The sequence below is a fragment of the Callorhinus ursinus genome, unplaced genomic scaffold, assembly GCF_003265705.2.
Source record: "Callorhinus ursinus isolate GAN/ISIS: 27379988/994484 unplaced genomic scaffold, GSC_fseal_2.0 scaffold52, whole genome shotgun sequence".
NCBI classification, from domain to species: domain Eukaryota; kingdom Metazoa; phylum Chordata; class Mammalia; order Carnivora; family Otariidae; genus Callorhinus; species Callorhinus ursinus.
This window is the reverse complement of record NW_027397114.1, coordinates 5,179,023-5,197,657: the sequence shown is the minus strand read 5'-3', so window position 1 is coordinate 5,197,657 and position 18,635 is coordinate 5,179,023. Positions and strand designations below refer to the sequence as shown.

General features: G+C 41.5%; 2 non-coding genes and 1 pseudogene across 2 annotated transcripts; 2 read left to right on the top strand and 1 right to left on the bottom strand.

The window, feature by feature from the left end:
• Nucleotides 1-4,915: 4,915 nt before the first annotated feature.
• LOC112813905 (small nuclear ribonucleoprotein G pseudogene) lies at nt 4,916-5,104 on the bottom strand (annotated as a pseudogene).
• Nucleotides 5,105-11,110: 6,006 nt separating this feature from the next.
• LOC112814153 (small nucleolar RNA U2-19) lies at nt 11,111-11,190 on the top strand. The gene has a single exon (XR_003205688.1). It is a non-coding gene; the product is annotated as a small nucleolar RNA U2-19 (small nucleolar RNA).
• Nucleotides 11,191-11,340: 150 nt separating this feature from the next.
• LOC112814152 (small nucleolar RNA U2-30) lies at nt 11,341-11,408 on the top strand. The gene has a single exon (XR_003205687.1). It is a non-coding gene; the product is annotated as a small nucleolar RNA U2-30 (small nucleolar RNA).
• Nucleotides 11,409-18,635: the final 7,227 nt, after the last annotated feature.

The window sequence follows — 18,635 nt, the reverse complement described above, 5'->3', positions numbered from 1 at the left end:
TCCCTCATACATCATCCAATTATTGCCCTCCCCAAGATAGCTAACTTCTAGCACTATGGAAAAAATAAATAAACTTTGTTTATTTTTAAGCATTACGTAAATAGAAACACATAGTATATTCTTTTGTTTATAAGAATATTCTTATGTTTATAGTATGTTCATATTCATTGACTCAGTGTTATGTTTGTGAGATTTGTCCATGTTTTTTCGTGTAGAAATAGAGTGTTCTTTGGCATGGCTGTACAGTATTCCATTGGATGAATATACCACTATTTATCTATCCATTCCATTACCGATGGCTACTTGGAGTCTTTCTAGTTTTTTACCATTAAGAGTAATGTGGCTAAAATCAAACCTGCAATGCCCTTATGGTGCATGTATTGTGTGCACTTCTATTGGATATGTACTTGAGAGTGGAACTGTTGAATTATAATGAATGCATATGCTCAGCTTTAGTGGTTATTGCCAGGGTTTTTGTAAAGTGATTGGACAAATTTACACTTCTCCCAGCAATGTAAGAGTTCAGTGGCCACATCTTTGTCAACACTTAGTATTATCAGTCTTTTAAATTTTAGTCATTCTGGTGAATGTGTGGTGGTATTTCATTGTGGTATTAATTTGCATTTCTCTGATAACTCTGTTGAATGCCTTTACATGTATATATTAGCTATCTGTATACCTTCCTTTATGAAAAGTATGTTGTCTTTTCCCATTTAAAACAATCAAATTGTCTATCTTCTTCTCTTATTTTGTAGGATAATTTTAATATATTATGGATACAAGATCTTTGTCAGATACATATACTGAAAATATCTTTCACTCTGTGGCTTGCATTTTCGTCCAATCATGTCTCTTAATAAATAGAAGTCTTTGATTTTACAAAAATACAATCTTTTTTTATGGTTAGTTGTGTGTGTTATTTAAGAAGGTTTAATTCTTTTTAATTCCTTGCCTCTACCACACTTCATCACACTTCCAGTCCCACCAAACCTCCCAATATGGTTACATGATAGTTTGGGTTAGGCCAGTTTTCAGTGTTTACCCTATTACGATTATGTGATTGCTATTCATGTCTGTGCTGTATAGTGTACTATGATCTTTTTGCTTTTTCTTCTAGAGTTAGTAATTATCTTTTTGTTGTTGCTGCTGACGTTCATTTAGTTTTCTAAGTAATGACCATTATTTCAACCCTACTTGTCCAAATCTCCTGTTAAAATGTTTTGACACGTCAGGTGTTGTGTCAGCTTCCTCTTCTTGAAGCAGCCTCTCCTGCAGACTGTGGACCCACCCCAATCCCATGTCTCTCTAACCCCATGAACAGCTCTCATGCTGAAACCTTCCACCATCCTCCTTAGGGTTTCCTTTGCCTCTTTCCTACATCAAATTCCCTCATTTCCTGAAGGCTGTGTCTTCCTCTTTCTTGTCTTACTCTCTTGTTTTTAGAAATACATCCTCCAATAAGTTCTAGAGAAGGTGTGCAAAGGAGATATAATTTCTGAAACTCTGAACATCTGAAACTGTCTTTAATCTACCCTCACACCCAACTGATGCTTTTACTGGGTATATAGTTCCAGGTGACAAATGTTTTTCCTTCAAATTTCAAAGGCATATTTCTATTGTCCTTTACACTTGTATTAATGATATACCTAGGATGAATTTTCTGTATAGTTTGAGGTAAGAATCAAACTATTCTTATATAATCAAACAAAGTTTTTTTTTCCCAGATGGATAGTAAATTTATCCAGTACCATTTATTGAAAAGATCATTCTTTCCCCACATCATATCATTGGACCATATAAGTGTAGATCTGTTTCTGGACACTCCATTGTATTTTTATTAGTCTATTTGTCTATAAGTTTTAACTGTTTTAATTTTTGTAGTTTTGAAATAAGTCTTCCTAACAGCTGGTTTATGTCCTTCAACTTCATACTTCTTTTTTTTTTAGGATTTCATTTATTTATTTGAGAGAGAGAGAGAGAGAGAACACACAAATGGGGGGAGGGGCAGAAGGAGAGGGAGAAGCAGACTCCCTGGTGACCAATGTGGGGCTGGATCCCAGGACCCCAGTATCATGACCTGAGCTGAAGGCAGACACTTAACTGACTGAGCCACCCAGCCGCCCCAATTTCGTACTTCTTTAAGACAATCTTTGTTATCCTTTGCCTTTTGAATTTCCATATAAATTTTAGAATCAGCTTATCAATTTCCACCAAAAAAAAACCCTTCAGAAATATTTAATTGAGTTTTTAAAAAACTAATAGTTTTGAGATTTAATTCACATGCCATACAAATCATCATATAAATCATTATATAAATGCCATACAACTATACACTTAAATAAATGTAATTCAGTGGATTTTAGTATATTCACAGAGTTGTGCAAACATTTGTACAATAAATTTTAGAATAATTTCATCACCTTTCAAGAAAAACCCCAAGCCCATTAGCAGTCACTTCTCCCCACTCCAACCCTAGGCAATCATTAATTCTATTTTCTGTTTTTATAGACTTGCCTATTCTGGACATTTCACAAAAATGGGATCATAAAATATGTGGTCTTTCATAACTTGCTTCTTTCACTTAGTGTAATGTTTACAAAGTTCATCCATTTTGTAGCATGTCAGTATTTCATTCTTTTTTAATGGCTGAATAATATTTCATTGTACAGATGTACCACATTTTATTTATCTATTCATTAGTTGATGGTCATTTGGGCTGTTTCCATATTTGAGCTTTTATGAATAATGACACTATGAACATTCATGTGCAAGTTTTTGCGTGGACGTAGTTTTATTTTTAAGATTTTATTTATTTATTTATTTGTCAGAGAGAGAGAGAGCACAAGCAGGGAGAGTGGCAGGCAGAGCAGGCAGAGGGAGAAGCAGACTCCCCACTGAGCAAGGAGCCTGATGCAGGACTCGATCCCAGGACCCTGGGATCATGACCTGAGCTGAAGACAGATGCTTAACCGTCTGAGCTACCGAGGCGTCCCTGTGTGGACATGTTTTAATTTCTCTTGGGCATATACCTAGGATTGGAATTGCTGGATCACATAGTAACATTATATTTATCCTTTGTGGAAACTGACCAACTATTTCTAACCAACTGTTTTCCAAAGAGGTCTCACCATTTTTAATTGTTACCAGCAGTGTATGAGGTTTTATTAAGGTTGAATTGAATCTGTTGGACAATTGGGGGAAGAACTGACCACTTTACAATATTGACACTACCTATTTATGAACATAGTATATCCCTATTTCTTTTTTTTAAAAAGTCTCTTTTCTGGGGTTCCTGGGTGGCTCAGTCCATTAAGCATCCAACTCTTGATCTCAGCTCAGGTCTCGATCTCAAGGTTGTGAGTTCAAGCCCCATGTTGGGCTCCACACTGGGTGTGGAGCCTACGTAAAATAATAAATAAATAAATAGTCTCTTTTTCTCTCCATAATACTCTGCAGAATTATAAACATATTTTGCCAGATTTTATTCCTAAATACTTAGGGTTTTTTTAATCTAAAAAATGCTATTGTCAATGAAATCTTTTTTCATTTTCTAATTGCTTATTGTCAAATTATAAAAATACAATTGGTTTTTGTGTATTGCTCTTGCATCTAGTAACCTTGCCAAATTTATTCTTTCTTCTAGCATACCTATAGATTTTTAAAGATTCTCAACATACATAATCATGCCATCAACAAATGATCACAGGTTTCTTTTTTTCCTTTTCAAATCTTACATCTCATTTATTTTTCTTGCCTTATTGCAATGGCTAGGACTTCCCATAAAATTAAGTAGAAGTGGTGGTGGTGGACATCCTCATTTGTTCCAGTCTCAAAAAGATAGCTTCTAATACCTTACCATTAAGTGTGATATTTGTTATAACTTTTTTTGTTTGATATCATCAGATTAAGAAAATTCCCTTTTATTCCTAGTTTGCTATGAAATTTTTATCATGAATAAATGTTGAATTTTTATTGAATGTTTTTTTCGTATCTATTGAAATATGACTTTACTCCTTTATACTTTTAATGCAGTAAATTACATAATGCGTTATCAAATGTAGAGGCAACCTCACATTCCCGTAATGAACTCAAATTTGTCATGATGTATTATCATCTTTTATATAACACTGGATTTGATTCCTGTTATTTTGTTTGGAATTTATATCCATGTTTTAACAGATATTATTCTGTAGTTATTCTTTTGGTAATGTCCTAGTTGGGTTTTAATATCAATATTATGTCACCCTCATCCAAAAAGTTAGGCAGTTCTCTCTCTCTCTCTCTCTCTCTCTCCCTCTCTCTTCTCTCTCCCCTGTAAGAGTTTGTGTAAAACTGGTGTAATTTCTTTCTTTAGTGTTTGGAAAAATTCACCAGTGAAGCCAGCTGGACTGACAATTTTCATTGTAGGAAAATGTTTAATTACTGACAAATATTACTAATAGATACAGGACTATTCTTTATGTTGTCTTCTGTAAGATTGGTAAGTCATGTTTTTCAATTAATTTGCCCATTTCATCAAAATTTTCAAGCTTATTGGCATACAGTGATTAAAATATCCTCATAATATTTTAATTGTCTGTAAGATTTATAGTGATGACCTCTTACTCTTAATGTTGGTAATTGGTGCCCTTTATTTCTTTCATGATCATTCTTGGTCTTTATTGTTTCTCCCTTCTATTTTATTAGGTTTGTTTTGTTAGGGGGTTTATTTTGTTATTTTATTTTATTTATTTTTTGGCTATTATAAAAGTTTATTTAACAAAAATTTCAATATGAAAATGCACATGACCTGATTTTAATATTGTGGTAAAACAGGTACTATGGAGGGGACATGTGGAAGCAGTTGATTTCTTCTGATGAACACACCCATTGTTTATACTTGCTCCAAGGCTTCTAACATGATGATACTATTTCCTCATGTTACCACCATTCCAATATTGTTCTGTTGCCCACTAGTTGCCATCTCCACACATTCGTCTATCACAAGATTCATAAATGGATCGAACCCCCACAATATTCCTTGGACATGTCTGCCACCATTTAATTTCAATGATAATTTCTTGTCCATAAATTTTTTCAACTCAGGAGGGTGAGCTTTGCTCATGGTGTCTACTCGGCGAGCTCAAAGATGCCTCCAAACGGAATCTGTGGTGTCCCTCATGTTCCCCCAGGAGGCCCGGTGTCTATTTTGTTATTTTAAATGACTTCTCAGACTTTCTTCTTTTCTAATGTATATATGTCCATAAATTTCCCTCTAAGAACTGTTTTAGCTACATCCCAAAGTTTTAATATACTTCATTATAATTTATTTAAAATATTTTCTGATATCAAGCATAATTTTTTCTTTGAGTAACAGGTTATTTAGAAGTGTATTGCTTAATGTTGAAACATTTGGAGATTTTTAAGTTATCCTTTTGCTACTGATTTCTAGCCCAATTCCATGGTTGTCTGAGATCATACTCTGTATGATTTCCATTCTTTGACATTTTCCAAGACTTTCTTTGTGACCTAGTATAAGGTCAATTTTGGTAATTTTTCCATGCACATGAACCTGAAGTTATTGGCCACATTGATATATATATGTTATCTACCTATATGAATTTATATGTATCACTGATACATATGTGTATATATATGTATATATATATATATATATATATATATATATATATCACTCATATTGGTTTAAGTTCTTTTTTTTTTCCTTTAACTTTTCTATAATTGCTAAGGGAAGAAGTTTCCCTCTATTTCTAGTTTGCTGAGAGTATTTATCACAAATGGGTTGGATTTTGTCAAATGTTTTTTCTGCATCTATTGATTATGTGATTTTTATTCTTTAGCTCATTGATATTATGGATTACATTAATTGATTTTCAAATGTTCAACCAGCCTTGCATACTTGGGATAAATCCCACTTGGTTGTGATACATAATTCTTTTTATATATTATTGGATTTGATTTTGATTTGATTTGATTTGATGTATTATTGGATTTATTTTGTTGAGAATTTTTGCATCTGTGTACATGAGAGGTGTTGGTCTCTAGATTTCTTTACTTGTACTGTCTTTGGTTTTGCTATTAGGATAATTTAGCTGGCCTCATGGAATGAGATAGAAAATAATCCATCTGCTTCTATCTTCTGGAAGAGATTGTAGAGAACGGGTATAATTTCTTCTGTAAATTCTTGGTAGAATTCACCAGGGACCCCAACTGGGCCTGGTGCTTTCTGTTTGAGAAGGTTATGAATTATCAATTCAATTTCTTTAACAGATATACGCCCATTCAAATTGTCTATTTTTCCTTGTGTGAGTTTTGGCAAATTGTATCTTTCAAGAAATTGGTCCATTTCATCTAGGTTGTCAGATTTGTGGGCATAGAGTTTTTCATCATATTCCTTTATTATTCTTTTAATGTACACAAGATATTTCACAATGGTTTCTTTCTTCTTCTCCTTCGTGGAAACATTAGGGAATTTTTCTCTGATTGAAACTTTTTGGAGCTCTTGGAAGTAAAATTCACAGAAGTGTCGGGTTCCTCTATACCTGGATCCCTCTGAAATTTTTAACTTTTCAGGCTTTCCACACTGAGCCTCTTGAAATTCATCAGTTATAGCTCAGGTTTTCCCACCTTGGCACTGGTCCCTGCATAGACTTCTGCTCAGGTAGGTTGTGATTCTCAGTATCAGCCTATCTGTCTATCCAGTATTGGAACAGGAGTTTGCCCTGTCATGGATCTGAGACGAACTGTTGATTTTTTCAGTTTGTTCAGCTTTTTAGTTGTTTTTAGGATGGGATTATGACTTCCAAGCTTCTCACATGCCAGATGAGAATCATCTTTATCTTTTAAAGATATTTTCACTTGTTTGCCAGTTATTTTGCAGTGCTTCAAATATGTGATTTCATTGTTTTCTCATTTCCATCATTTTTGTGGAAATATTAGATGTCAGTCTTATGTCTTAAAAATAGCATATAGTTGGGGCTTGATTTTTAAAGATCCAATCTGATAATCTGTCTTGCAGTATTTAGATCATTTACCGTGATGTAATGATCAGTTGGGTCTAAATCTACCATGTTGTTATATTTTTTCTTTTTTAAAAATTTTATTTAAATTCAATTAATTAATATATAATGTATTATTAGTTTCAGATGTAGAGTTCAGTGATTCATCAGTTGCAAATAACACCCAGTGCTCATTACATCACATGACCCCCTTAATGCCCATCACCCAGTTAGCCCATCTCCCCACCCACCTCCCCTCCAGTAACCCTCTGTTTGTTTCCTATAGTTAAGAATTTCTTATGGTTTGTCTCCCTCTCTGAGTTCATCTTATTTTATTTTTCCCTCCCTTCCCCTATGATCCTCTGTTTTGTTTCTTAAATTCCACATAGGAGTGAGAGCATATGATAATTGTCTTTCTCTGACGACTTATTTCACTTAGCATAATCCCCTCCAGTTCCATCCATTGTTATTTGTTTTGAGTCCCATGTATTCTTTATTTCTTTTCTCTTCTTTTCTTGCCTTTTTAAAAATTAATTGATTATTTAAAAATATTCTTTTGATCTTTACAAATGCCTTAATATCTATATTGCTTTTAAATATTTTTAGTGGTTGTTTTAGGGCAAAGGGAGCATATGATCCATGGACTGTTTTTTATGGCCCGTGGAATAATTCTTTTTAATAACAAACTTTATTTTTTAGAACAGTTTTAGATGTTTAGAAAATTGTGAAGAAAGTATGGAGTTTCCATATATCCTGTGCTCAGTCTCCTCTATTATTAGCATCTTATGTTATAGTATGGTCCATTTGTTACAATTAATGAACAATACTGATGCATTATTATTAACTAAGGTCCATGCTTTATTCAGATTTTCTTACTTTTTAAAAACTGTGATAAAATAAGGGGCGCCTGGGTGGCTCAGTTGGTTAAGTGTCTGACTCTTGATTTTTGCGCAGGTCATGATCTCTGAGTTGTGGGATTGAGCCCCACATAGGGCTCCACACTCAGTGCAGAGTCTACTTGGGATTCTCTCTCTCCTTCTCCCTCTGCTCCTCCCCCTGCTTGTACACTCTCTCTTTCTCTCTCTAAAATAAATAAATAATAAAACCTTAAAAAATTGTAATAAAATACACATAAGAAAATTTACCATGTTGGCCATTTTTAAGTGTTCAGTTCAGTAGTGCTAAGTATATTCACATCATTGTGCAACAAATCTCCAGAAGTCTTTTCATCTTGCAAAACTGAAACTCTATACCCATTAAACATCTCCCCATTTTTCCCTCTTCCATTCCCTAGCAATCACCATTTTATTTTCTATGTGTATGAATTTGACTACTCTAGATACCTTATATAAGTGGAACCACATAGTATCTATCTTTTCATGACCAGTTTATTTCACTTAGCCTAATGTCCTCCAGGTTCATCCATGTTGTAGCTGTGTCAGAATTTCCTTCCTTTTTAAGCTAGATTAATATCCCATTGTATGTATATTCCACATTTTGTTTACCCACTCATCCATCAGTGATTACTTGGGAGATTTCCTTAGTTTTTACCTAATGTCTTTTTGTCAGTCCAGAATCCAATCCCGGATGCCACACTACATTTAATCATCATGTTTTCTCAGGCTCCTCTGGGCGGTGACAATTTCTCAGACTTTCCTTTTTCTTCTTTCTCTTCATTCTTTCTCTTTTTTCTTTTTCATTCATTCATTTTTTTTATAACTTGGACAATATTGAAGAGTACTGGTCAGATATTTTGTATAATATTCTTTTATTTGGATTTGTCTGATGTTTTTCTCATGCTTTGACTAGGGTTGTGGTTTTTTTAAGGAAGACCACACAGGTAAAGTGTCATTTTATTTATTTTTTTAAAAAGATTGTATTTATTTATTTGAGAGAGAGAGAGAGAATGAGAGAGAGAGCACAAGAGGAGGGAAGGTCAGAGGGAGAAGCAGGCTCCCTGCTGAGCAGGGAGCCTGATGTGGGACTCGATCCCGGGACTCTAGGATCATGACTTGAGCCGAAGGCAGTTGCTTAGCCAACTGAGCTACCCAGGCGCCCCTGAAGTGTCATTTAATCACATCACATCAAGAGTACATACTATCAACATGACTTATCATTGTTTAGATGCATCTTGATCATCTGGCTGAGGTAGTATTTGTCAGGATTCTCTAACATTACCCTTTCATCCCTTTCCATATTGTACTGTTTGGAGGGAAGTCACCATGCCTAGCCCACACGTAAAGAGTGGAGAGTTATGATCACCTTAAGAACAGAGTATCTACATAAATTATCTGGGGTTCTTCTGCCTGGGCAGTTTGTTAAGAATAGTTTTTACATTTTTCAAAGGTTGAAAAATTCAAAAGAAGAATAGTATTTTATGATATATGAAAATTGTTTGAAATTCAGACTTCAGAGTCCACAAGTAAAGTTTTATTGGAACACAACTCTGCTCACTCATTTACATATAGTCTATGGCTACTTTTATATGACAACTGTAGAGTTGATTAGTTGCAACAGAGATTGTATGGCCTCTGACATCTAAGATATTCACTATTTGGCCCTTTACAGGAAAATATTGCCAACACTTGATCTAAGGTTTATAATATGGATCTTTAACTTATAACAGTTTTCCTTCAAATAACGTTATATCATGTCATATAAAAGTTAGAAACTTAAAATAGTATAGTCCCATTTTCCCCTCTAACACTTTGTGTTGTTGTTATACATTTCATTTCTACATGTTATAAACCCTACAATACATTTTATTCTTTTTTTAAATAGTCAATTGTCTATTAAACAAATTTTTAAGTGTGAAAAATATATTTTATATTTAACCACATATTTTCCATTTCAGATTCTATTTATTCCTTTGTGTAGATCCAAATTTCCATCTGGCATCCTGTTCCTTCTGCCTATAAAACTTTGTTATAGTGCAGGCTGACTAATGATAAATTCCTTCACTTTTGTGTGTGTGTGGAAAAGTTTTTATTTCACCTTCCTTTTTAAGATATTTTCACTAAGCTTAGAAATTAAGTTGATAGTAGCTTTTTTACTCACAACTTAAAAACTTATAGTCTACTGTCTTCTGGCTTGTGTAGTCTCTGACAATAAGGCTGTGATAATTTTATCTCTCTGTATGTAATGTCCTTTGTCTGCTCTTGTTTCTTTCAAGATTTTCTCATTATCACAGACTTTCAGCAACTTGATTATAATGGACCTCACTATCATTTTGTGGTGAGTGCTGAGATTCTTGGATCTTTGTTTCTAGTTTTTGTCAGATTTGGAAAATTTGGGGTCACTATTTTTCCATTTTCCCCTCTCTTTCAGGACTTCCACTATAAGTATGTTAGAGCACTTGATAGCCTCTCATAAGTCACTGGTTCTCTTATGTTTTCCGTGTGCTTCTTTTTTTTTCTCTCTGTGCTTCCTTTCAGAAACATTCCACTGATATGTCATCGTATGGCTCCAAGTCTACTGATCTCTTCTTCTGCAATGTCTAATATGCTGTTAATCCCATCTGTTCAAACTATATTCAAAACACATTTAGATTGTGTATGTTTCATCTCTTCAATTTGTCAGTCTTAGGGTTGTTTCCTTGAAGTAACGTGCCTCTTAAGATTTATCTCTGTTTTTAATTTTTAGCAAGTTAGCTACAAATGTGCTTGAGTATGGTTTCTTTGTAATTACCTTATTTAGTTTGATTCTTATGTCAAGTATAGAGTATTTTTGGCTAGTATATTTTGGCCAGTAATATTATTTCTACCCCATTATCTCTCTCTTCTCCTTTTTGGGTACTCCAGAAACATATGTTAGAACTTTTATTGTGTTGCATATAACATTAGTGTTATTTTCTGTGTTCTCCATCTTTTTTTTTTCTGTCTGTGCTTCAGTCTAGGTATTTCCTACTGAACTCTCTTCCAGCTCACCAATTCTCTCTTTTGCTCCATCTACAATGCCTTTAGATCTGTGTAATAAATTCTTAATTTTAGTTATTGTATTTTTTCCATTCTAAGATTCCATTTGATTCTTTATTGTTCATTAATCCCAATTCTTTTATGAAACCCTACAGCTTTTTATCCATTTTGTTACACAGTATAATCTTATTTTAAAAATGTGTCTTATGAAAATAGCCAAATTTGAGCATCAGAAGACCTTCCAGTCTACCGAATGCATGATCTCTGGAGTTCTGAGAAGCAAATATATAAAGGAATTTAAAACAATAAGGCTTATGTCTGTGGGGTGTGAGTGTGTTTGTAAAGATGACAGTGGATAACTGAGGACTTGCTGATGGTTGAATGAGAATTGTGGGGGAATGTGTGTATATAAAAGGCTAATCAGTTCTGAGCAATGATGAAAGGTTTTACTACTGACCTTTGTAACTGTGAAGGTTTCTACATTGATCTGAGCTCAGAATTGAAAAACAACAACAACAACAACAAACAAACTGCGTCTGGTAACTCCACTATCTGGATCTCCTGTGAGGTTGTATTTTCTATGATCTGTTTTTCTCTTAGATTTCAGGCATTAGTCCAGTTTCTTCACATACATGATAATTGATTTTATTTAATTTGAAGCAATCTCAAATTTATAGAATGGTCCCTGATATAGTACAAAAAAAACTACTTCCCTGACTCATCTGGGAGTAAGTAGCCACCATCTCCCAAACACTTCAGTGTGTGATTCCTATGAAGAAGGACATTCTCCTGGATAACCACAATGCCATGATCAAAGTCAGGAAATTAACACGAACATTACTACCATCTAACCCACACCTCCCATTCACGTTTCACCAGTGATCCCAATAATGTCCTTGTAACAAAAGGATCTGGGACAGAATCACATGTTATATGTGGTTCTCAGATATCTCTAGTCTCCTTCAATATGGAATGGTGTTTCAGTCCCTCCTTAACTTCGATGACACTCTTATAGATTATAGGTCCCCGTTGTTTTGTAGACCGTCTCTTAACTTGGACTTGTCCAATGTTTCCTCTTGATTAAATTCAGGTTGAGCATTTCATGTAGGAATGTCGCAGAAATGATACTACTATGTCTCTCTCCCGTTGCACCCTATTGGGTAGTGCATGATTGTCATTTGTCCCATTACTGCAATGTTCACTTTGACTACTTGATTAAGTTGGTGTCTGCCAGCCTTCTCCACTGTAAAGTTACCCTTTTCCCTTTACAATTGATAAATATTTTGTAGGAAAGTACTTTGAGAATGTGTAAATATCTCATTCCTCAACAGACTTCCCATGTATTCATTTATTTATATCAGTATGGAGTCATGGATTCCCATTTTATTCAATAAGTTAGAATCTATTAATATCATTAATTATTCTGATGCTCAAAAGAACCAGATCCAGCCAATGAAAGTCCTTTCCAGCTGGCTTCTGTACTCTTTTGACATGTCTCCATCATTCTTTGAGTACTTATTTTTAGAAGAGCTTTATTGAGTATAATTCACATACCGTACAATTCAGTGGTTTTTAGTACATTCACAGATGTGTGCTGCCATCACCACCATCAATTTTAGAACAGTTTCATTGTCTCAAAAGTAAACCTTGTAATCTTTAGCTATCTTCCTTGTAGGCTCCTGTCCCCACTTCAGCCCTAGGCAACCACTAATCTACTTTCTGTCTCTATACATCTCCCTATTCTGGACTTTCATGTGAATGGAATCATACAATATGTGGTGTTTTGTGACTGGCTTTTTTCACTTAGCATAATGTTTTCAGGGCTCACCCAAGGTGTAGCATGTATAATTATTCTATTCCTCTTTATGGCTGAATAATACTCCATTGTATGGATATACCATGTTTTGTTTGTTTTCATCAGTTGTTGGGCATCTGAGCTGTTCCCACCTTTTGACTATTATGAACAGTGTTGCTGTGAACATTCCTGCACAAGTCTTTGTGTGGACATGTGGTTTTATTTCTCTTGGATATGCTTAGAAATGGAATTGCTGGGTCATATGGTAACTCTATTTAATCATTTCTGAGTACTTCTTTATTTTCTGGCACGAGATGATTCAGGCTTGTCTTGTACTTTCCTTGCCCCGGCCCTGTAATCAGCCATTTCCTGAAAGGAGTCCTGGTTTCTTCTGGTGGACCGTGGTATTTAGAAATCAAGACTTGAGCATAGCATAATGTATAGAGTTGTCGAATCACTGTGCTGTACACCTGAAACTAATGTTAACTTTGTGTGTCAACTATACTTCAGTTAAAAAAAAAGGAAAGAAATTAAGACTCGGCTGCTAGCTATGCTCCTTATTATTAAGATGTCACTGCTCCCAAGCCCTCTCAGTGGGTGAAGCTAGGAAATATATGCATGTATATACGTAAAGATACATGCATTGACACATACACAAAACATAAACACCTATAAACACCTATATACACTTACATCATTCTACACTACATCGTAGGGTTCATTCTAGTTTTCTCCCTTCCTATATTTCTAACATCCTTTGCCAACATTGAGAAACCTGGTTCATTCCCTCAATAGATTTCCTTATTGGATTGGTCCCACTATGGGTAACCAATAGCCCATTGCCCCTGCTCCTTATGTGGACCCCTCCTGAGCCCTCCTGGGCTCCAACACCCTGCCCCAGGCCACCACCAGCACCCTCTCCCCGACATGGACGTGATCTTCACCTCAACAGGCTCTGACATCCCACACCCTTTGGATGCCCTGCCCACCCCCCTTTTCAAGGATGCCCTTCTCATCCCCTGTGGACACCCCTTCTCTGTGCTTGGCCACTACCTTGGTCAAATGCCCCTTCAGGGTCCAACCAATCTCCCTCACAGAGCTGGTCCCCACGTGGATATCTTCCTTATCTTGTTTGGGCTTTAACATCTCACTCCAGGTTGCCTTCCTCCTTGGATGCCTTCCTTTTTCTGCTTGAGCTCTGACATTTGGGTGACGCTATCTGCTTGCATGACTGAGCTTTGACTCTCTTCTTTCTCTCTCTCTCTCTCTCTCTCTCTCTCTCTCTCTCTCTCTCTCCCCCCTGCCTCACTGCTGGTCCTGCTCTGGCTGTCCCCACAAGCAGAGAAGCCCTCCTTACTTCACCTGAGCTCCAAAACCATTGTTGGACCACTGCATTCCCCATCCCCACTCCCACCCCCAGGGACATCTACCTTGCTTGGCCTACCTAAAGTCTTCTGGACAGAATTGTTCTTGAAGGGAAGGGAGCCGAAGGGAAGAGGAAGAGAAAGAGGAGAGCAGGGAGAAGTAGGAGGAGGAAGAAGACAGCCTCCTGGCAGTCTTTTATCGAGAGGTGGACGTTGTGTGTGACAGGTTGTAGAGGCTCCGGCTGATGTCATCTTCTTCCACAGAGAACTTCATTTCCTTTTGCAGACAGAATCCCTTCCAGGTTCCCAAAGGTAAGCCAGATGGGAGCAGGTTGAGGAGTGAGCTCACTGGCCACCGAGACAGCGCTTAGAAGAAGTGTGCTGACAAGGGAGGAGAGGGCCAGAAGGTGATGCGGGGCTTCAGGAGTGCAGGGTGGTGAGGGACACCTCCCTGTGTCTGTGGGCAGATGGGAAGGAGGCCCGTCCAGTGGGAGATGTGGGCAGCACCCGGAGAATCAGGGAGGGGAGTGGGGGCAGGAGTGCGGGGCCCTGAGCCCCAGGGAGGCAGGCTTTGGCCAGGAGAGGGGACCACCTCATAGGGTGAGGAGAGGAAAGGCTCAGGCCTGCCAGGTGTCCACGACTTTGGCTGGGACGTTGCCTGCATCTCTGTGCATCTCTGTGCGGCTGCTGTTTCCTGGAGTGGCTGAGGTGAGCTCACTGCAGAGAAGGGTAGCCCAGGGTGGGGGAAGGAGGGAGAGGGAACAGGATGCAGTGGGGGGAGAGCGACTCAGTGAGGGGGGTCTCAGGGGGGGGGGGGAGCTTGGGGGCAGGAGGGAGCTCAATGAGGGGAAGAGCCTGGGGGAGGTTATTAATTGGAAAGGGGGCTTGGAGGTCCCATCTCTTTGTCTAGACAGGGAGCACCTGAGAGCAGTAACTGTCCCTTCCCCTCTGATGCTTGTCTCAACGTAGAGCCTCAGAGTGGGAAGTGAAGAGGTGGCCTCTTTTCTCATTCTCTTCCAGGGCGGGGGGCGGGGGGCGGTCAGTGAGAGTGTGAGCCCGACTTTCTGCCTCATGGTGGGTGTGGGGAAGTGAGGGTCCCTCCCCACCTCTCCCCTCCCCTCCTCAGTTAGGCCTTTGGCCCCAGGATCCTGGAGCAGCCCAGTGTCCTGGGTGGGGAGATAGGAGTGGCGGTTGGGAGGGGGCTGGGGGCTTTCTCTCGGCCTCCCTCCATCCCCCACGGGTCAGGCAGGGGGACCAAGCTGGATTTGTTTCCCATTTTGCTCTTGGCTCTTCTGGTGGAAAAATCGAAGCACTCCCCTTGGTACAGCTGAGGCGGAGAGGAGAAGGCTAGAGCGTGGCTGGGACATTGAGGGGCAGGCGGGGCCTGGCTGGGAGACACTGCCCCCCTCCCCAGCCCCCTTGTTCTACGTGGCTCTCCAGGCCCAGGCTTCAGTCCTACAAGGCTGAGGTGGAGGGGGCGGGGCCTGGGAAGAGGCCGGCCCTGGCTTGGGTTCAGCCTCAGGCCCATGGCACCCTCTTCCCAGGCTTATCGCCAAAACAGCCTCCAAAGGGTGACTTAAAGTCCCCTTGGGGTCCTAGAAGGAACCGCTGGGAAGCGGCAGCAAGGGGGCGCCTGGTCAGGATAGTCCAGGGCTTTTTCCTAAGGGGGAGGCAAGCTGTGTGCTCACAGGGTCCCCCAGGCAGCCCCTGGGCTTGTCTGGACACCTGGAGACTTGGGAAGCCTTTCTGTCCATGAGCCATGTCACCTCCACGACCACGCCAAGCAGCATTAGTCATCCCCATTTTATAGGGGAGGAAACGGAGGCTCTAGAAAGTCAAGGTTTGCAGGGCCTTGAATTGGCAGAGTCAGGACTGTGTCTGGCTCATTGGATGGTGTTCTTTCCCCAGCACTGGAAACCCTGGAAAGCCTTCCTCCCCGGGGCCCAGAACCCCCTGAACAGCTCTTGGTGGGCTGCCCCGTCGGGGAAAGAACCTGCGGGAAGCCACGAGGTGCTTTGGGCCGCGCCCCAGCCTCCGCGCAGCCTCGCAGTCTCTCCCACTGACCCCAGCGCCTTATCTGGCAGAGAGGAGCCTGGGGAAGATCTCCCACCCTCCTCTTGTGGAGCTAGGGCCACCCCCACTCCCCACTCCATTTTTCCAGTCACCCCAGTCCCTCACCCAGGCCCCCTCTCCAGCCTGATGGAAAGAGGAGCCCAGAGAGGAGCCCAACCACTTTCCCTCTGGAATCTGCTGCCTCGGCTTTCGGCTTTCGGATGGAGAAACCATCTGGAGTGTATTACGGGTGGTAGAGAAAGCCGAGAGCAGGAAAATGTGAGTTGGCCCCCGAGGCTCCCGTCTACAGGAAGAAGGGGCTCAGTGCTCTTCAGAGGATGGGCCAGCAGCTTCCCCGCTTCCCCAGTCCCTGGAGGGGGCAGATGAGATGGGCCCAGGAGAGGATGGCCTGCGGAAGACAGTGCCTGGGCCTCTGGACACCAACCTGCTTATCTTACCTACCTTCCCATTTCACAGATGAAACTGAGGTCCAGAGAGGGATAGTAACTTCCCCAGGATCACACAGCAAGTCATGAGGAATAAGGTGGGAGGGAGAGCCCGTCCATATCTATTTACATGTCAAGAGATTGGACATCCCCAGAGTTGGGGTGGGGGGCAAAAGTTGGAACAAGGAGGGGGGCAGGCTAGAGGCTGGAGGATTTTTCTCTCCCTCAGTTGCAAATGAGTGAAGTGAAGGGGCAAAGGCCAATGAAAACAGGAAGGAATATCCTTCACTCTTTCAGGGTCTCCACTCCTTGCCTCCCAGTCCCACTCCTGCCCCACTTGCCGCCCTCCCCTGTGCCTGGTGGGTCCTGGGGGTGAGGGTCCTCCAGGCTCTTCCTCGGGGCCCCAGGAGCCCTCCCCTGCATGGGCCCCAGCTCCAGACGTGGCAGGGCCCGCAGGAGTGAGGTTTCTCAGCTCCCCCCAAGTGCTGCGCTGGCGGCTCCCGAAATAAAAATCAAATGTGGGCTTGGCAGAGGGAGCGGGGCGGGAGGGCCGGCAGCGAGTGGCGGCAGAGCTGGGCTTCATTCTTTCCATTGTAACTTCACCTCCTAACCTCTGGCATTTTAATTATTCTCCTACCCGCTCGCTCTCTTCTGCCTGGGCCAGAGGGTGAGCTCACCCTTTCCTCCAGCCGGCGAGAGGGCGGCCGCTGCCTGGACCCCCAGCCCCCAGCCTGCTCCCCGGAAGCTGGGGTGGGGGCCAGGCCAGGGGCACGGGCTTACATGCGCCCTTCTGCTTCTGCCGGTCCTGAGGTGGCCTGGAGAGGGCCAGCCTGGCACCCAAGGTTCCATGTGTGAATCATTGGGTCTTCACACCCACTGCTCCACTGAATGGTGGCCACGGTCTTCAGCCAACGCATGATCGGCCCACCGCCCACTGTGTGAAAGCTGCAGGCATGCTCAGTGCGTGCAGAGCAGGGCTTAGGACCCAGGCTGTAGCTCCTGGTCTGCACTCTTGCCAAACCCACACAGAGGGCAAGAACAGCTCAGGCCCGATCATTTGCCTCATCTCCCCAGAGTGTCCATTTCCCCCGGCAATGGTAAGTGATTTAAAGCATTATTTTCATATTAAAACATACAAGAACATCGTATAGGGTAGGGAGTAAAATGGCCTCTGAATTTTTTTACACGTTCTCAGAAAAGATCTCCACTTGGGACTGTCCACGACGCCAGGGAGCAGCATCTCCCCCCACCCGGGGACCTGGTCTCAAAATGGGAGGAGACACTGGGCATATCTGTGTGTGGCCAGTTTGTTCGGACCCCGCGCTGAAGATGCTGCTGGGTGAGGTGGGCGGCCTCGGCCCATCCTGGGCGGCAGAGGCCGAGAGCGGGAGCCCTCTGCCGAGTCTCATGTCTCCCAAGGAGGTCCGTTTCCACAGGACAAGCAGCACAGTCCCAGGGCAGCCTCCCCTTGGACTCCAGGGCCAGCACCCCAACCAAGGCCTCCTGCTGGTCGCCAGGCCCTGGGAGCTCCCCCACCCCACCGCCTCATGGCCCCGCTCTGGGAGGAAGCCCTCTGTCTTCGTCCTTCCTGCCCTGTCAGCCTCCCCTGAATGAATGTCCCACTGACAAGCAATTCCTGGGCCCAGCCTTGTCGTGGGCAGTGATGGTCTCTGCCCCAGGAGAGCTTCCAGAAGCAAGGAGTGAAGTGCAGTGCCATGCACTCAATGCAGTGTGTTGGGAGCGGGGGAGCTCCACGCTGCAGCAGCCCCTGGGAGAGAAGTCCTGACCTGAGCTCGGGGAGCAGAGCATCAGGAAAGACTTCCCAGAGTGGAGCCCTGAGGGGGAGCGTAGCTGGCCTCGGAAGCAGCCCCTGCAAGGACGCAGGATGAGAGAGAACCCAGTACAGAAGCTGCAGGTGTAGAGGCTGCAGGCGGAAGGCGGGGGTGGGGGGAGGGTGTGCAGGGCAGGGGAGGAGGGAGATGCAGGAGTGCTTAGGGTGGCGGGGGGGGGGGGGGGGAGATGACATGATCAAATGTGCATTCCAGGAAGATTTTAGGAGGACTGGC